This window comes from Erythrolamprus reginae, chromosome 3 (genome assembly GCF_031021105.1).
Source record: "Erythrolamprus reginae isolate rEryReg1 chromosome 3, rEryReg1.hap1, whole genome shotgun sequence".
Taxonomy (NCBI): Eukaryota; Metazoa; Chordata; class Lepidosauria; order Squamata; family Dipsadidae; genus Erythrolamprus; species Erythrolamprus reginae.
Window position 1 is genome coordinate 210,543,154 of NC_091952.1, and position 20,512 is coordinate 210,563,665.

At 39.8% G+C, this 20,512-nt stretch overlaps 1 protein-coding gene across 2 annotated transcripts in view; it reads left to right on the forward strand.

Moving 5' to 3' along the window:
• Positions 1 to 410: 410 nt before the first annotated feature.
• Positions 411 to 20,512, forward strand: part of RP1 (RP1 axonemal microtubule associated) — a 210,839-nt gene continuing 190,737 nt past the window's right edge. For both annotated transcript variants that reach the window (XM_070747755.1, XM_070747756.1), the window contains exon 1: positions 411 to 593. The gene's annotated coding sequence lies outside the window, so the exon portion shown is untranslated. The remainder of the gene's footprint in view (positions 594 to 20,512) is intronic.

Here is a 20,512-nt window from a genome sequence, read left to right on the forward strand (position 1 = left end):
GTGTGTCCATGTGCAGAGGGCTACTTCTCCAAAGTGACGTAGGGGAAATGCACTTCCGACAGGATTTGTACCAGTAGGGAAGGTAAGTGGATCCTACCTGTTGGCAGGCATTCAGCAAGCTAAATATAATTTTCAAGAATACTCTCCCTCTATGCATTTCCATTATATCTCCCTAATGGCACCTCTCTTCCAAGGTCATCACTATATCTTTTTAGAGGGTCTAAGTGGATATTATGGAACCATATTCATGCAGTGTCAACCTTCTCATGTTTTAATTCATGTACCACATGAATGTCAAGACTGCATAATCCTCAGAAAAAAAAATACACAGCTCCTTTGTTGTCAAAAGTTTGTTTGTTGTTGCTATAGTACCCATATAATAGGTAGTGCTGTGATTGGTACTAAATCAATAGCAAGACTCTTGCTCAGGAGAAGAGTGTTTGTATGTAACAGCAGCCTAATTATGTTGACAGCAGCAGACCACATCTTTAGACTTGGATTTTAGGGGAAGAGCCCTCCTACTCATTATTTTCGTCATCTGAAAGACCTCTAGGAACGTGGTTCATCCTTCAAGCGCATCCAGGAAATGCCAGGTACAATATTGTTTATCCCAGTGATTTTTTTCAACATATGAGAAGTTGGTTATTCCATAATTAATTTGGGTGACTGTGATAAATAGTATGGTAGCAGAAGTTCCAGGGATTTCTTCACAGGATCAGATTACACAATTCTTCAGCATTTAAAAGTCTTGAAATTATTGAAAACCTGAAAGATTAAAATATAGCGAACAAGCTTTCAATTATCTTAAACACCATAATTCTCATTTGACAGAAAAAAACAGTTTTGTGGCCTGACAGAGACTATGAAAAGCAAGTGTTTACAAATTTACCAAGGCATTATATGTATTTGAAATATGTATGCTTTGTTTCAGAATTACATTTTGATGGTATTGATTTTATTCAAAGTCATATGCAAAACCAGGGACCATACAGACTTAACTGATAATTAGCTAATTGGTATAACTTTTCTGTTTTTAATCCATATGATAAGATTTCTAATGAAATGGAGCTTGGATGGACTATGGACAATGAACTACCCTTAACATATTAGGAACCTGCTTTGGAGAGAGAGAGAGAGAGAGAGAGAGGGAGGGAGGGAGGGAGGGAGGGAGGGAGAGAGAGAGAGAGAGAGAGAGAGAGAGAGAGAGAGAGAATAAATCCCTGATATGTGTATTAAGTTTCTTAACTTCAATAGTTAGATTTGAAAATTAAAACTACCAAGATAATGTATAATTTTAACAACTCTCAACCACTCGTATTTTGCATACAGATCTACACTCATCCAATATAGAGAGAGGGTATAGACATAAGCAAAAGAGGCAGTGTTAACCTATAAAGACGTATTGCTTGTAGACAAGAACTGGGAAAAGTAGAGGTCACACCTCATTCAGTGATGTGATATATCTTCAAACCATAAACTTGCTGTAAAGAAACGCCTTTCCCCATCTACTGGGGAAAAGGAATCCTCAATCTGAGTATTGCATTGGTAGTTCTGTGTTAGCAAAAACTTCAGAAGAGAAGGATTTAGGGGTAGTGATTTCTGACAGTCTCAAAATGGGTGAGCAGTGTGGTCGGGCGGTAGGAAAAGCAAGTACGATGCTTGGCTGCATAGCTAGAGGTATAACAAGCAGGAAGAGGGAGATTGTGATCCCCTTATATAGATTGCTGGTGAGACCACATTTGGAATACTGTGTTCAGTTCTGGAGACCTCACCTACAAAAAGATATTGACAAAATTGAACGGGCTACAAAAATGGTGGAAGGTCTTAAGCATAAAACGTATCAGGAAAGACTTAATGAACTCAATCTGTATAGTCTGGAGGACAGAAGGAAAAGGGGGGGACATGATCAAAACATTTAAATATGTTAAAGGGTTAAATAAGGTTTAGGAGGGAAGTGTTTTTAATAGGAAAGTGAACCCAAGAACAAGGGGACACAATCTGAAGTTAGTTGGGGGAAAGATCAAAAGCAACATGAGAAAATATTATTTCACTGAAAGAGTAGTAGATCCTTGGAACAAACTTCCAGCAGACGTGGTTGGTAAATCCACAGTAACTGAATTTAAACATGCCTGGGATAAACATATATCCATTGTAAGATAAAATACAGGAAATAGTTTAAGGGCAAACTAGATGGACCATGAGGTCTTTTTCTGCCCTCAGTCTTCTAGGTTTCTATGTTTCTAAGTTGCTTTCCTCTTGGAGGCTATTAAGTAACTGCAAAAATCAAGGAGTAATTGGAGGCAGGCTCAAACAACATTTTCTTTTTTTCTCATTCTCATTTTCTCTCCCTCTCCCTCTCCCTTCCCTCCCTCCCCCCCTTTTCCTCTCCCCTGTATTTCTCTCTCTCTTGCTATCTCATAAAATAGCCTTTATTTAGGGGTAAGGTCTAAAGCCACATTGACATTGGTTTAGCATTGTCAAATTTTAAGGAGAGCTAAACACATAACAAAAAAGTGAAAAACTGCATCCACTTGAGGGTTAAACAAATTTACCCCAGAATAAATAGTGAAAATGTCTGGAATAAATAGAGTAAAAATGTCCAGAACTGAAAATTGTCACTATAAAGTTCAAACACTGGAAGAAATAAGAAGAAGAAACAAATGGGTGTCTTTTTGAAATTCCCTAATAAAATCAGCAGATGACCCAAACCAAGAGGGTGCCAGAATATAATTTTGCCTGGGGCGCCAACATGTCTAAAGTCAGCCATGCGTTTACTAGAATTTTGAGTTGATCTGCTGCTGGGAATTTTTGGATTAGGCTGAGACCACATGAAAGTAGACTAAAGGCCACCCTAATTCCAGAAAAAGACATTAAAGCAGCCAACATATTTTAGATTTTATGCTAGTATAATGACAACAGTGAAGCATTGGCTCAACTACTAATAGCAGCTATTCAGCTTAGTTCAATTCATAGTTGGACTTTGCAATAGCTTACAGTGAAGCAATTTATTTTTCAAAGAGTATCCCTTATTTACTTATGCAATGGAACATTTATGGTCCTTTTTCGTTTTCTTTGTACATGTGTCTAGGAGAGATTTCTGTTGACTTTGTGTATCATTTACACCATGGCAATACTCTTGGGTTTTGTTGATATGAATCATACTGCCTTGGTATCATACTGAGTAAATTAATAACACATAAAAATAAACAATGTCCTTAGAAACTGTAACCTGATTGTGAAATTGTTTAGGCTTCCTGGAATTTTCCTTTTTAATTGACTTTGGTATCCTGATACACCAGAAAAGTCTCTTGAGCATGATAGGGTTGATAACAGTTACATGAAAATTATTGTTCTCAGATTAAATACCCAAGGAGGGAATTAATTTTTTCTGTACTAAGGCATACCAAATTCACATTGATGCTTAGAGTTTTGCATTTACAAAGTCATTGTAACTCTTTATAATGAGATTTAAGTTTTAGGGCAATGTAGGAAAGTTCAAAGCATATTTGTAATTCTACATGGGCCTTATCTAAATCCTGTTTTTGTGCACAGGCATCTACAGATTCTAGGTGCTTTCAATCCTCTGTTATGCTCACAACTCCTGGTCAGCATAGCATAATCTATTAAAGCAGAAAAGCCATTCTGAAACATTATTCCTTGGTAACTTTAGATTTAATCATATTTAACAAAACTTCAGATCATGCAGAATGCGGCAGCGAGAGCCATTGTGGGGCTTCCAAGATTTGCCCACATCTCTGCAACACTCCATGGCCTGCATTGGCTGCCGATCAATTTCCGGTCACAATTCTAAGTGTTGGTTATGACCTTTAAAGCCAGAGTATCTCCGGAACCACCTACTACCGCACGAATCCCAGCAACCGATAAGATCCCACAGAGTTGGCCTTCTCCGGGTCCCGTCGACTAAACAATGTCATTTGGCAGGCCCCAGGGGAAGAGCCTTCTCTGTGGTGGCCCCGGCCCTCTGGAGTCAACTCCCCCTGAAGATTAGAACTGCCCCCACCCTCCTTGTCTTTTGTAAATTACTCAAGACCCATCTATACTGCTAGGCATGGGGGAGTTGAGATACCTTTCCCCCAGGCTTTTTTATATTTATGTTTGGATATGTATGTGTTGTTTGCTTTTTAAATATGATAGGGTTTTAATGTCCTTTTTAATATTAGATTTGTTTTTTCTAGAATATTGTATTTATTGTTGTTGTGAGCCGCCCCGAGTCTTCGGAGAGGGGCGGCATACAAATCTAATAAATTGAATTGAATTGAATTGAAATATTAAACAGGTTTGATTGGAGCTCAAGGCATAAAAAAAAGAATACATCAAGAAAAAGATCAGGAGCAGTTTTCTTCAAATGCTTTATAAGTTAGTAAATATGTATTTTTCTGATAACAGTATTGCAAACTGGGGGCCCTTCTTTTAAAAATAAAGGCAGGAGAAGTATAGAGAAAAATGAACACTACTGTTCTGTATTGACACGGTGCAGTATTTTGAGATATGTTTTTCGCCAACCATACATAGAAGTCATAACTGGATATTTCATGCAGAGAAGGACTAGATCAGTGAAAGGCCACACTTACCTTTCTCTACCAGATTGGTCCTGGACGCCGGCGTGGGGAAACGTGGGGGTGGCAGCAGGCTGCGCACCCTGAACAAGAATTTGCTTTCGTGCATGTGTGGAAAGAAATCTCGCATGATGATGTTCGCCCACGTCAAGATTTCGCTGATTTCTTTGCCCCGCGAATGCTCAGAAGCAAATAAAGGCTGAAAACCGCTGGTTTCTTTGCTTCTACGCATGCACAAAGGCAAATTCTTGCACGGGGGCATGCGGGGGGCATGGCGAGGATGCACAGATGTGCACGCATCTCTGTTTCTGCTAACGGATCAGCAATCCCAGGCGTACCGGAGGCAGCCCAACACTGCACTAGATGCTCTCTGGATAAAACACTTAAAGATTAGCTTGCAATATAATGATTAAAATCTTTACAAATAAATATTCTGTTCACGATACAGCACTGATTTGGCACTGCGTGGTTTATAGGTACAAATCTTTGGAAAGGGTATGTGGTTCTAGCCATATTGATTTTTCACATATAAGGGGTTACTCTATAGCCGGAAATTTGGCAGATGAACAGAGAGTTGAAAAGAGTCTCAGGAATACATTTTTCCCTTCCAGAACCAGGGATATTACACTAATAGATAAAAATTCAAACAATACAGTAATACCTCGTCTTACAAACTTAATTGGTTCCAGAAGGAGGTTCTTAAGATGAAAAGTTCATAAGACGAAACAATGTTTCCCATATGAAGGACGTCTTCATAATGTCAAAGCTCCGCCCATGGAATTCCCTATTGGGATTCCCCACCTCAGTTTCACCCTCCAGATCAGCCGAAAACGCCGCCGCTGATTGCAAAAACAGCCCTCCACCGGGCGCCGCCACCCAGCTGTAACCTTCTGAAACAGCCGGGTGCTTCTCAGCAGCCTCCGGAACCTGAACCCGAACTTTTGCCGAACTTCTGGGTTCGGCATTCAGGAGAACACCAAGAAGCCCCCCGGCTGTTTCAGAAGGTGACAGGCAGGCGGCAGCGCTTCTCGACAGTCTCCCGAACCCGAACCCGAACCCAAAAAGTTCGGCAAAAGTTCAGGTTCAGGAGAACGCCGAGAAGCCCCTCGGTTGTTTCAAAAGGCGCCCAGCGGAGCGTCATTTTGCGATCTGCGGTGGGTTCGTAAGTTGAAAAAAGTTCATAAGAGGCAAAAAATTTCCAAACCCCTGGTTCATATCTCGAAATGTTCACATCACGAGGGGTTCGTATCACGAGGTACCACTGTAATTGGAATTGGTGGGGGTTTATTGCTCATGAAGAAGCTGGTCTCTCCTCCTTTTAATTTTGGGGAGGAAATTAATCTAGGAGGATAGAATGGTGTTCAAGGAGGGCAGGGTGCTGAGTGAATCCAGCCAGTTTTGCATTAACATCCTTCTTTGCTCCCATTCAAAGAATAACCTAATCCAGGAATTTCAAACTCACATTGTCATGGTGGCATCACGTGATGTATTGTGACTTTCCCCCCCTTTGCTAAACTTTGTGGGCATGACCAGAATGTGATGCAACTGGTCCATGGCTCATGAGTTTGACAGCCCTGATCTAATCTACTCGAATCAAGTCCAAACTGGAGTTTTCTTTCTTTCTTTCTTATGTTTAATGTTTCTTTTCCCTTGACTTTGTCTCAAGAGCTAGCTGAAAATAGGGTTGCTGTGGTGATTTGTCCTACTTCTTTGGAGGAAAGTGAACCATGGACACATGACTTCAACAACTAATAATTGACTCATGCAGCCTTGGTATGGCTGTTGAGTATCAACTTTTTGGCACAAATCAACTTTTAATACCTCTAATGGCATAAACAATAAAAATACAGTGGTACCTCTACTTATGAACTTAATTCGTTCCGTGATCAGGTTCTTAAGTAGAAAAGTTTGTAAGAAGAAGCAATTTTTCCATAGGAATCAATTTAAAAACAAATAATGCGTGTAATTGGGGAAACCACAGAAAGGGTGGAGGCCCTGTTTCCTCCCAGGAGATTCCTAGAGAGGCCCCACAGGGGCTTCTCCCTGCCTTTTCCGACCCTGTTTCCTCCCAGGAGACTCCTAGAAAGGCCCCATGGAGGCTTCTCCCTGCCTTTTCCAGTTACAGTTTCGGAGGCTCGGGTTTGTAAGTGGAAAATAGTTCTTGAGAAGAGGCAAAAAAATCTTGAACACCTGGTTCTTATCTAGAAAAGTTCATAAGTAGAGGTGTTCTTAGGTAGAGGTACCATTGTATATATATTATCTTTGTGCCTAATTTAAAATTGTTTAAAAAAATTATATCCCTCAAGTCACTCTTGACTCTTAGCAAACGTATGCTCTTTCTCCAAGATGATGTCCCCATATCTAGCTTTTGAGGTCTCCCACTGGTGTTTTATCATCCTTGCTGCTAGTTGTCCTTCCTTTCCTTCCACTTTTCCAGCATTGGAGCAATATCCTGTTATTCAAGGCTTCCTGGAAGGCTACTGAAGACAGTAATATATTTAAAATTTAGAAATAAAAAAACTGAACAAAATTAGATGCATACTTTAATTATAATCAGCCATCAGGACATTAACTCTGTAGGGACATATCAACAATAAAAAATATTGACAACTGCAACAAATCCTGGTGCCTTTATTATTATTTGTGTCTGGACATCTAGATAGCTTCATCTTTAATTAAAAGGAAAAGAGTCTGCTCTTTCAGATTTAGCAGCATACCCCCAATTATCTTGTACAAGAAGCAATTAATTTACTATTTAGTTCCCATGGAAACTAAATTGCTGTTTAATAGAATCTATTCAGACTCTTTATTTTAACAGATTGTCTGGGCTGCCTTTGTCCAACACCCTTCTTTTCCAGACTCTCATTAGAATTTGATTTACTTTATTTTTACAATGCTTCTCCTGTGCATAATTTAGAGTAACATGGTTATTTTCCATTTTAACCTCATAACAACTCTGCTGGAGTAGATTGAGAATTTATAACTTAGAAGATCATAAAGCAAAACAAGAGTTCGCTTTCTCCTGTGCACATTCATTTTTTTAGGTCTTAAATAAGCCTTGAAACCAACAGAATAGATCCTGCACTCTTCATTTAATCTTACATTTATATATGGTTAGGTACTATATCTCATTAGCAATACATTAGTCACAGATTAGACTCAAGGGACTACTGCTGCAGTTAAATTAATGGTAAGTACAAGAGTATGTGTTGTATTAGTCTGCAATTTATCAGAACAGAGGCTTTCAGTATTATCAAATTGCAATAAAGCCTAATCAATAGGGATTAGTCTTGATGCATTATGTTATAGAACAGGGGTGGGCAATTAATTTTGCCATGGGGCCGCATGAGAAATTGGGATGGTTTTAGAGGGCCAGATTAATATAATTAACTCAGTTCTACTCTCTTCCTTGTTTTCTTTCTCCAAAATTACCCCTCCAACGCGCGCACACACACACACACACACACACACACACAAAGATCGCAAACCTCTCCCTGTTCCTTATTTATTTATTTGCCCCTCCGCTCTCCTCCCCTTCCTCCCTTCACTTCCGCACTTGCACTGCCCCTCCCCAGCAGCTCACACTCCCACATTATCACAATAACACTCACTTATGACACAATAACATCCAGTATGGAATGAAGTCATCCACCTGCCTTCCTCCCCTCTTTGTCGGCCCGCCGCCACCTCCCCCAGCAGCCCTCTGCCCTTGCATCCTATCCTCTGGGCTGTTGGTCCCCCCCCTCATCTCGGCTGCCCAGCCTGTTCCCGCTGCAGTTGGGCTGCTGCTGCTGCCACCCTAAGCCTCAGCAACTGCCCCCCCTCCCAACCCGCTGCCTTTTGTCTGGCACCACAAAGAGGAGAGAGCCATGAGGAAGGACGGATTGTTGCTTTCTTGCAGCAAAACAGGACTAAAAAGAGTGATCCCAATTTGTCCCGCGACGGTGGGGCTCTAAGAGAGCCTTGTTGGTGGGTGCTTTTTTGTCCTGTTCATTCGAGGCGCTTGTTTTCCCCCCCCCCACACTTCATGGCTTCCTCCTCCAGGAAACCGGTCACGGACAGCGGGCAGGCTGGATGCGGCCTGCAGGCCATCCCTTGCCCAGGTCTGTTATAGACAAAAACAGCTTCAGTAAAGATCATTTCTCGAAAGCAACAAATCAATTCAGGAAAATAAATCCATAAGCCTATTCCCTGCCATAGAATATGTGACACAATTTCTAGCTGCTTTACTCTTATTTTTCTAAAGCTGCTAAAAGATTGAATGGTGTAATTTTGTAAACATACATCTTGCAAATTGTTCTACTTTGAATTGTATTTTGTGTTTTTCAAGAATCAAATTCTTTTGGCATTTGCGTTTAAAGACCCCCGTTTATGTATAAGCAATTTCCACTTAATGGGGCATTATGGGTGTCCTAGCATATGTCAGCCCATTGTTCCTTGATGATTACTACTGGTGTTTGACAATCATTTTTGACAATCATTTTTGCATTCATAAGACACAACTTAATAAAGTTCATAGAAAGTTGTCTAGCCTGGAAAAGCTAATTTGAGGGCAGATCAATATCAAATCTCAACAGTTTTCAGAACACACATAACTTATTTATACCTTATTTAATTTATAACTTGTATTTATAAAACACATTTCTAAGGCTGCCTGGCATCAAAGTGGCTTACAAATTAAATATGACAGCTGCCCAGAGGAAACAAGTAAAACTGTCTTTTCTAAACAACAGCTAACTTAATGGAATCTGCCAACCATCGTAGTTCAAGGCCTAGAACAGGTCTGTCAAACTCTTGGTCCAGGGAGCCAGATATGTCATGTGCTGGCCATGCCCGTGCCAGGTTTAGTGAAGGTGAAAGAAATCCTGACACTTCATGTGATACCGCTGCGAATATGTGAGTTTGACACCCCTGACCTAGTGAGAGACAGAGAGAGACATATTTAAAGGCTCATTTAAAGGGAACAGGATAGAGGCATTTGGAAGCCCTTGAAGGAGGAGAAGGTGCTGCAACAGAGAAGACCCTACTTCCTAGCTTCCATTAGATGACACTGTCAGTGAGGGGCTGCAAAAGGTTTTATTACCACACTGTGGGCGTGACTTATTTTGTGGGTGTGGTTTGCCAACCATGTCACCAGGTTTGAGGATCATGTGACTGAGAGGATGCCTTAAAGGTCATGCGATTGGCTTAACGGTGGCCAACTAGACATCACTCATGTCAAGGTTTGGGTTAGGGTTAGGGTGCCTGGACTCTCCTAGCCTCAAAGAGATACAATTTCCTATCTATTTAACATTACTGAATATTCAAAATGTACTCTTTAATTCTATGTATATATGCCATATGTGTACATACATATTACACACAGGCACACAAAAATATGTATTATCTACTATATAAACTGTATGTGTACCCTATGTAGTGCAACTCTTCTAAAATTATACACATTCAACCTCATTTACTACGATAGGAAAACCATACCTGGAGGAATAAATGACATGAATAAATGACATGAATAAATGACATGAATCATCCAGCCGGCCTGAATCCTGACGTTTCCAGGAACACCCCCCCATGCCATTTATTGCTCCGGCTTTCCTGAATCCTTATGTTTCGAGGACCCTTCCCCATGCCATTTATTCCTCCACAGGCTCCCTTTCCTTGCCTCTACAAGCACTCCACTAGCGTTGCTTTATCCACCCGCCACTCCAGAGCGGAGAGCTCCTCTTCTCTGACACGCCATTTTCTAGCAGATGGGATGGGAGTAGGGGGAGATCCCATATGGGAAAGCCTGGCTCCAGTTCCGTTTCGATTATCAGAGCCTGCTAACTTAAAATTGCTTGTTTTGCGCCAACCGGGAAAGAAGCAAGGGTCCGTAAGACGAAAATGGTTCGTGAGAAGAGGCAAAAAAATCCTGAACGCCCGGTCAGGAAAAGTTCATATGAAGAGGCATTCGTAAGACGAGGTATCACTGTATATCACTTACTAATTTTGATTTACTAAAATGTTAGTTCTCAACCCCTTCAATCATCTTCTACAGAATGCTTCTCACCATTTGCCATTTTTCTTTTTCTGGTCATATAGGCATGTTGCTAAATAAAATTGCAGGTTGCTATCAATTTCAGTTTTTATTTTCTGAAAAAGCTTAAGAGACTTTAGATCAATACAAGAAAATCTGATCTTCCTTGTATTGACCAAACACAGATCAAGAATGTTCAGGTTAGTTGCAGATTTTTTTTTCATCTTGTATGATTTTTGATTTTGTTAGCCTCTTTCATTCTGCTTTTGTAAAACAACTATTTCTCCCATACTTCCCCAGTTAGTGAGATCTAAATGAACAGATAATATAATTCACGGGATTGGGAAGAATAATGTTATCCACTTTGAGAGTAGTCAGGAATAGATATTATGCTAATGAGAACAGAATTAATTGGTTATCGACATACTACATACAAGAAATAATCAAAGCTCAACAGACTAGCATAAGGAAGATTTAATACAAACATTTTTTTTAAAAAAAACCTAAACAATAGTAAAACAAAAACTACACAAAATTAAAAAATATAAAAGTACCTTAATATTCATAATTACAGTTTTTAACCAGTCTTGTACAGAACAGGGCAACATATGTAGTGGCAGGATAGGTATCTGTAAGTAGCAAAGAAATATGAAATTTTGCTGTAAGCCCTAGTTATTTATATAATAATGCTGAAAAGAGTCTAACATGAATGTAGTAAAGGTACTGGAGAAACACATGTGTAGGGATATATGTTTCTAGGGGTTTTGGGGGTCTTGACGTCTCTTTAATAGTTTTTGATAATTGAATTACATTTTTGTTCTTGTTCAACATCCTTGCATATGTAAGCGGCCACATACATTTGTTTTATTTCATTCATTCTTTTTTTTTTTTTAAAAAAACTTGCTACAATTTTAGACCAGAGATCAATTCATTCATTTCATTTATTCATTCATTCTTAGAAAATATTCATATCTGAAAGTTCAGAATATAGAATGCACACTTTTATGTGTCTGCTGTAATAAAGTAAAATGGAAAAAAAGATGAAGTCTACAAAGGAAAAAGAAAACTTATGACCTCTGTGTGAAAAGAATTAATCCCTTCCCACCATTGTTCATGAGATTTAATTTCATAGATAAAATAATAGAAGCTTTAATACAAAAGAACAAAAGCCTTCTAAAGGATAATGTTAGTAAGCTATTTTAGAACAAAAAATTGGAACATTATGTTTGTCCTGATCAGTTTATTTGATAATATTAACTTACTGCATAAAAATAAATGTTGCGAAATCATGAGAACCAGCTAGTAGAATGGTAAAATTAAGTTTGTTTCTATTATTCCGTCCAGGAAGTAGTCTCTGTGATGTCAAAGCCCCGCCCCTGGAATCCCCTCGTGGGATTCCCCACTGTCCTCCCGGGCGGCGATGTTTTGCAGTGTTCGGCCAAACAGTGAACCCGAACCTGAACTGTACCCAAACTTTTTAAAAATTCGGGTTCAGGTTCGGCATGCTGAACTTTGCAAAATTTGGCACGAATCTGAATTTTGCAAGTTTAGTTTGCCCAACACTATTAGTAAGCCAATTTATAGATGGGGTGGTGGTGTGAGCACATACTTGGTAAAGTGGCACAGTGAGGTATTTATATAGAATATTTTTTAAAAAACAATTTGTTGGAAACTTCAAACTTTTTATGCCGTATTTCTTGCACTAGGAATATTTGTCTCAATGAGTATCTTGAGTTGTCTCTAAGAATGAACTATAAATTTGGAGTAATCCAAAACTCTATATCATCATAATCATGCAGGAATTTCTGTAGTTACTGAATGTTACTTTACAATTGCAATATGAAACATTAGCTGTGTGATGGGATTATCTCCAGCAAATATTGTGTTAATGTCTGTACTACATATTTTATTAATTTATTAATTTGTTATATTTGTATGCCGCCCCTCTCCGTAGACTCGAGGCGGCTCACAACAACAATAAAACAATTCTAATAATTTAAAAACATTAAGAACCCATTATTAAAGCAGACATACCCACAAACATACCATACATAAATTGTATAGGCTCGGGGGAGATGTCTCAATTCCCCCATGTCTGACGGCAGAGGTGGGTACGAAAGGCAAGGAGGGTGGGGGCAGTTCTAATCTCTGGGGGGAGCTGGTTCCAGAGAGTCGGGGCCGCCACAGATAAGGCTCTTCCCCTGAGACCCACCAAATGACATTGTTTAGTCGATGGCACCCGGAGAAGGCCTAATCGGTCGCTGGGATTCGTACGGCAGAAGGCAGTCCCGGAGATATTCTGGTCTGATGCCATAAAGGGTTTTATAGGTCATAACCAACACTTTGAATTGTGACCGGAAATCGATCAGCAACCAATGCAGACTGCGGAGTGTTGGTGTAACATGGGCATACCTTGGGAAGCCCATAATTGCTCTCGCAGCTGCATTCTGCACGACCTGAAGTTTCTGAACACTTTTCAAAGGTAGCCCCATGTAGAGAGCATTACAGTAGTCGAATCTCGAGGTGATAAGGGCATGAGTGACTGTGAGCAGTGAGTCCCGGTCCAGATAGGGCCGCAACTGGTGCACCAGGCGAACCTGGGCAAACGTCCCCCTCGCCACAGCTGAAAGATAGTTCTCTAATGTGAGCTGTGGATCGAGGAGGATGCCCAATTTGCAGACCCTCTCTGAGTGGGTCAATAGTCCCTCCCAGAATTATGGATGGACAGATGGAATTGTCCTTGGGAGGCAAAACCCACAGCCACTCCATCTTATCCGGGTTGAGTTTGAGTCTGTTGACCCCAACAGCCTCCAGGCACCGGCACATCACTTCCACTGCATTATATACATTGCTGCAAAAGTACAGAATAATACAGAATAATATTCTGATTGAAAACAAGGCTTGGTTTAAGAGGTAGTTTTACAATCATAGAGCAATATGATTCATCCAGTAGATCATTTCATTATCAACTATATGAAGATGAAATCCACATTTGTTACATGCTGATTTTATTGCCGCTTTGATTCAATTGATAGGAATAACCTATGAATAAAATTAGCAGTAACTCATACAAATTGTCAACATCCATTCTTTTCGCAGCATCCCTAAAAGTGTTTAAATTGATTTCCCCTCCATAAATGACTTATCTAATTTTTTAAGCAAGGTTATATCCAGACTCTACTTCTTTTTAATTTATTTGACACCCTAACTGAACCATGTTGATTTTTTCAAGGAAATCTTCTCATTTATGTTAATTACTTGATTCTTTTTTCTTGCTCCCTGATTGGCCTTCATAAATAACTCTATAAAAGGAAGGCAAAGATTGAACAAAAAAATATCTTTTTTGATAGTTTTTGAAGGTTTGTCTGAAATGACCTTCGACTTCAATTTACTATCCAAGATCTCATGAAGTTAAGCTTGAGGGCTAATGTCTAGTATAGTGATGGCGAACCTTTTCTCCCTCGGGTGCTGAAAGAGCATGTGTGCGTGCTATTGTTCATGTGTGAGTGCCCACACCCATAATTCAGTGCCTGGGGAGAGTGAAAACAGTTCCCCCATCCCCCAGAGGCCCCTGGAGGCCAGAAACGGCCTGCTTCCCAACTTCTGGTGGGCCCAGTAGTCTTGTGTTTCACCCTCCCCAGGCTCCAAAGGCTTCCCTAGAGCCGAGGAAGAATGAATTGCCCCCCCCCCCCCGCAGAGGCTCTCTGAAAGCCAAAAACATCCTCCCAGAGCACTTGTGCAAGCCAAAAATCAGCTGGTCAGTACACACATGCATGTTGAAGCTGAACTTGGGCAATGGCTCGTGTGCCAGCAGATATGGCCATGCCATAGGTTCGCCATCACTAGTCTAGTAGCTTGCAACTTCAAGAACATCTAGGCATACAAGCATTATTTTATTATGACTTCAAAAGTTCAAATTTAAGCAAGTCTATTTTATTTTATTTATATTCATCCTTTATTATTTTTACAAATAACTCAAGGGAGCAAACATACCTTCTTTCTATTTTCCCTGCAACAACTCTGGAATGTGATTTGGGCTGCAAGAGAATTACTGGCTCAAGATCACCCAGCTGGCTTTCCTAGCCAAGGTAATTTTAGAGCTTACAAAACTATTTGCCGGTTCTTTTATATTTCTTGCTATGTTTGTGTTTCATGAACATTGAGGGACTATTGTGATGATTAAATATCATATGCCTGAAATACAATGTGCTAACTAAAATATTATCTGGAAGAACATTTAAAAATAACACATTTTCAGAAAGTTCTGTGAAAGGACCTAAGTAGGCTAGATATATTTAGAGAAACTTAACCTAGATTTTCGATATTATGATACTTTGCTTTCCAGTTGAATCAGTTTTTCTAGGTCCATATTTTACTGAATGATCCACTTAAAAAAACCTTACAGGGTTAAAGGTTGTCAGAATTTTGTGATGTGAGGCAAAGTACATCTATTTCTTGTACCCCACCACGTTAACCTATTTGTTTCTTCAGCTTAGTATTTTAATAGAGTAACTTACACATTAATGAAAAGCCTTACTAATTATTGTTCCCTTGGAAAACAGGAGGAGTAAATTGGAGGATTGATAGCAGGTATTTGAAAGCGTGCTATTCTATGCTCGATGGATTTCCTGAATAATAGAATGGTTCATTCAAAATGAAAATTTAGGAAATTACCATCAATGCATTTAATTTGAAGGAAACTGAATCATAACATAGAATAACAATAAAAATCCCACTGAAAGCTTTAACCCACATTTATTTAAGCAAGATCAAAGGGTTAATTGTCACTCCAGAAATGGACATTGTACAGGTAGACATGCCTGCCAAAGTCAGTTTCTTCTATTTTTCAAAGATGATACAATTTCACTATTATTATTATTATTATTATTATTATTATTATTATTATTATTATTAATTAGATTTGTATACTGCCCCTCTCCGTAGACTCGGGGCGGCTCACAACACAATAAAACAGTTCATAACAAATCTCATAATTTACAATTTAAAATATTTTAAAAACCCCATTATTAAGCAGACATACATACAAACATACCATACATAAATTGTATAGATATCTCAATTCCCCCATGCCTGACGACAAAGGTGGGTTTTGAGGAGTTTACGAAAGGCAAGGAGGGTAGGGGCAGTTCTAATCTCTGGGGGGAGCTGGTTCCAGAGAGTCGGGGCCGCCACAGAGAAGGCTCTTCCCCTGGGGCCCACCAACCGACATTGTTTAGTTGACGGGACCCGGAGAAGGCCCACTCTGTGGGACCTAATCGGTCGCTGGGATTCGTGCAGCAGAAGGCGGTCTCGGAGATATTCTGGTCCGATGCCATGAAGGGCTTTATAATTATATTAGGACTCAGGAAATCCAGTTTCAAGTTGGAATGGGACATTTAAGGCACTGACCTTTGACCATGCCCACATTGGTCACAGTTGGTGGTGGGCAGGGTGATTGTTTGGGCTGTGGGGGCAGGCAGCATGCAATGGATAGTGTAATTGCACAGCTTCCATGATTGTTCTACTCACTGCCAATTGTGTACTATACCCCCAGAACCATTCCTGTCACCCACTGTCTAATTGGCTGGTGGCTATTTCTCCAGTGCCGCAAAAGGCCTGAAGAAAATTATACCTCAGAAAATGGGCTGGGATGAAGGGTTCAGGGTGGAAGGCTGAGGACAATTGCTGGCAGGGGGCCAGTGGAAGAGGAAAGCTACTGTGGGTCAACAGCAGTGACTGCCTGGGAGCAAAGTGGGTATTGTCAAGGGTAGGCATCTCATACCTTCTCAAGTACATTCTCAGCTACAAAATTCTCTGAGTGACTTTGAGACAGTAACTTCTCTCTTTTTCTCTGAGAGGCCTGTTGAGAGGATAAATGGACAAGGCGATATCTTATATACTTATGAAGGATGTCTAACAAATAAATAAATTTGTTTATAGGAATATATCAATAACTTCTTCCCATCGCCCTGCTTTCCACAAGCTTTCCAAGCTACAGGAGGTGGACAAAACAATGGAAACACCTTGGAAAATCATCAAAATATCTTTTAATATGATATTGGTCCATCTTTTGCGGCAAATACAGCCTCGATTCTCTGAGGTATTGATTCATATAACTTGTGAATTGTTTCCAAAAGAATTTTAGACCATTCTTCAGTTAAAGCACCCTCCAGTTCTTTTAGAGATGATGGTGGTGGAAATCATCTTCTTACTTGAATCTCTAAAATCGACCATAAATGCTCAACAATGTTGAGGTCTGGTGATTGTGGTGGCCAGATGAGATGCTGAACTTCATTAGAATGTTCCTCGTGCCATTCTTTAACAATTCTTGCTCTATGGATTGGTGCATTATCATCTTGAAAGATGGCATCCCCCTCTGGAAACAGTTCTTGAACCATAGGATGAATTTGGTCGGCCAAAATTCTTAAATAGTGATGGCTGTTAATTCTTCCATGAAGGGAAATCATTGGCCCAGTGGATTTCCAAGAAATAGCACCCCAGATCATCACTGAATCCCCGCCATGTTTGACGTTTGGGAGAAGGCAGTCTGGAAATGATTCTTTTGGCTATCTCCAAACCTAAACATGGCTGAAGGTCAGAAAAAGGGTAAATGATGATTCGTCAGAGAAAATCACATTTTGCCACTGCTTGAGGGAACATTTCTGGTGGTTTCTACATCACTCTACATCACTTGAAACATTTGCAATTAGTTTTTCTAATTGCAGGTCTTCCGTGGCATCCAGATTTGTGAAGCTCCCTTTGAACAGTTCTTGTGGAAACTGGGTTCTGTACGTGTCTATTGAGCTCTGCAATGATTTTAGGAGCTGTGGTTTGCGATCCACTCTAACAATTCGCTTTAGAGTCCGACGGTCTCTCTCAGACAACTTCGACTTTCGACCAGACCTGTGCTTTGCTTCTCTTTCAAAAGCAGTCATTACTTTTGAGACATTACCTCTTGAAACGCCAAACATTCAGGCACTTTCTGTTACACTAGCGCCTGCCATTCGAGCACCAACAATTTGGCCTCTTTGAAAGTCTGAGAGCTATAACCAATTTCCTTAAATTTCTGTAAAAAAAAAACAGATAGTTTAAAAAAAAAATCAAATAACAGAATTTTTTTAAAAAACATTAAAATATGTCAAGTTTTGATTGATTTGAACATGTTCAAACATGATGATGCCAAAAAGTCAAGTGTTTCCATTTTGTTGTCCACCCTCTGTAAGTATATTCTAAGATTAAGGAATTATTTCAAGACATATATTGTTATCAGTTAAATTATGACAATATATCATATTCTTCATTCTTGAAGTGATATTGACAGATTCTACTTATTAAGGAGATAGGTGGGCATGGTGTACAAGACAGCTGAAAAAGAAAAAGAGACATTGGAAGAATATTTGAAGAATAATGAGGAAGATAAATCTAGTAAATAATGAATAAACAAACAAACATCATTTGCATTGAGAAAATCATCATCAGTTGATTGCAAAAGGCAGTTTTACTTAAAGCAGCTTATAGCCTGCAACAATATATTTAATATTATTAAACAACACCTTTTTATTCCATATCTTTGGGAAGCAGTTGATAGTAGGGATAAAATGCTACTGGTTGACAGCAGGGATGAAATGCTACTGGTTCGGGCTGGTTTGGGCATACTGGTAATGGCAGCCACTGGTGGTTTGGAGAAATGATAGCAGCTGCAGTGCGGGGCTATGCCCACCTGCCAGGACATTGCCATTTTCTTTTTTTTAACTCTTTGCGCATGCACAAAGCCTTCTGCACATGCACAAAGGGTGAAAAGGCACATGAGACAGTGGTACGCGTGTGAGCAAAGCCCGCACTTCCGAACTGGTAGAGCAGTTAAGTAGATTTCATCGCTGGTTGATGGTTAGACAAAAAATGCCAGATCCAGTCTAAACCTCTCACTGACTGTGTGACAAACCATAATTCCTTAAAATCCAGGTGACTTAACAGTTGCTATTAGTGTTAGCTTTTTCTGTATTTATTTTTCATCTCATGATTATTTGGATTTTGTATTCCCAATCTCAGTAGTCGTATTTTTTTACAAATATTTTTGCTTGTCCCAGAAAAACCTGGAATCATTGGGAGCTTCCATTCTATTAGGAGGGCTGCATAAGGATGGATAGGACATTAGAGAAACATCTTTCGGCTGTGGCGAGGGGGACGTTTGCCCAGGTTCGCCTGGTGCACCAGTTGTGGCCCTATTTGGACTGGGAGTCACTGCTCACAGTCACTCATGCCCTCATCACCTCGAGGCTCGACTACTGTAATGCTCTCTACATGGGGCCACCTTTGAAAAGTGTTCAGAAACTTCAGGTCTTGCAGAATGCAGCTGCGAGAGCAATAATGGGCTTTCCCAAATATGCCCATGTTACTCCAACACTCCGAAGTCTGCATTGGTTGCCGATCAGTTTCCAGTCACAATTCAAAGTGTTGGTTATGACCTATAAAGCCCTTCATGGCACCGGACCAGATTATCTCAGGGACCACCTTCTGCCGCACGAATCCCAGGGAACAGTTTCTCCAGGTCCTGTCGACTAAACAATGTCTCTTGGTGGGACCCAGGGGAAGAGCCTTCTCTGTGGCGGCCCCAGCCTCTGGAACCAACTCCCCCCAGAGATTAGAATTGCCCCCACCCTCCTTACCTTTCGTAAGCTTCTTAAAACCCACCTCTGCCGCCAGGCATGGGGGAACTGAGATACTCTTTCCCCCTAGGCCTTTACAATTTTATGCATGGTAGGTCTGTATGTATATTTGGTTTTATAATAAGGGTTTTTAACTGTTTTAATATTGGATTGTTTATATGCTGTTTTTATTACTGCTGTTAGCCGCCCCGAGTCTATGGAGAGGGGCGGCATACAAATCCAATAAATAAATAAATACAATAAATAAATATCTCCAACTCACTTGCTTTCTGGTAATCAGTGTTCTGCGATTGCCTTGCTCACCATAAAAACCATATTGTGAACAGGAGAAAAATCCATCCATGGCAGTCATCTTGTGGGAGCATTATTTTGTGGGAGTCTTCAGAAAAGGGTGGCATACAAATCTAATAAATAATAATAATAATAATAATAATAATAATAATAATAATAATAATAATAGCAGCATACATTCTTAAAGTTCTAAATGCACACATCTCATGAAAAAGTTTGTCTACCTTTGACTGGATTGTATGTCAACATGCAGTTAGATCTATGATGATTTTTTTTAAAAAACCGAAAACTATTTTTTTTTTAAAAAAAATCTGAATTGTTTACACTTAACCAAAATTATTCTACCAGCTAGCATTTCTCCACACAATAGTTCAAGGCACATGCAAGGCAGATATTGAATGGGTTCAAGCAATATAAAAAAACAAAGAAATCATTCTACCTGAGTAATTTTATCTAATGCTAAGATGTAAACTGTACTTTTAGTTTTTGCTAAGCCATGATGAAATTTATTGCTGGCTTAGCATTGTGTGTCCAGTGACACCAGTTTAGGAGCCTATGGTTGTTTTCAGATGATACATCAGACCCTGACCCAGCATGCTACTTCCCTGAGAAAAAAACAAAATATGAAACTGTTCTTCAAATGATATACTAGCTGGGCAAGTTAATTTAACCTGACTCCCCATTCAGGGCTTTGGATTTTACCTTCCGATTTCAGTGCTGACTGATTACAATGCTCACATGATCTGCTAATACCAACTTAACCCAATTAAGCATGTTGCACGAGCACAACAAATGGTTGTAAGGTCACTCTGGAGATTCTTGGAACCTCATTTTCTGCAAAGGAATTAAACATGATCTAAGCATAGCCCAGAAATCATCTGCTACAACACCCTTCCTGTCAACAACTTCTTCAGCTTCAACCTCAACACACAATCACACAACAGATTCAAACTTAATGTAAA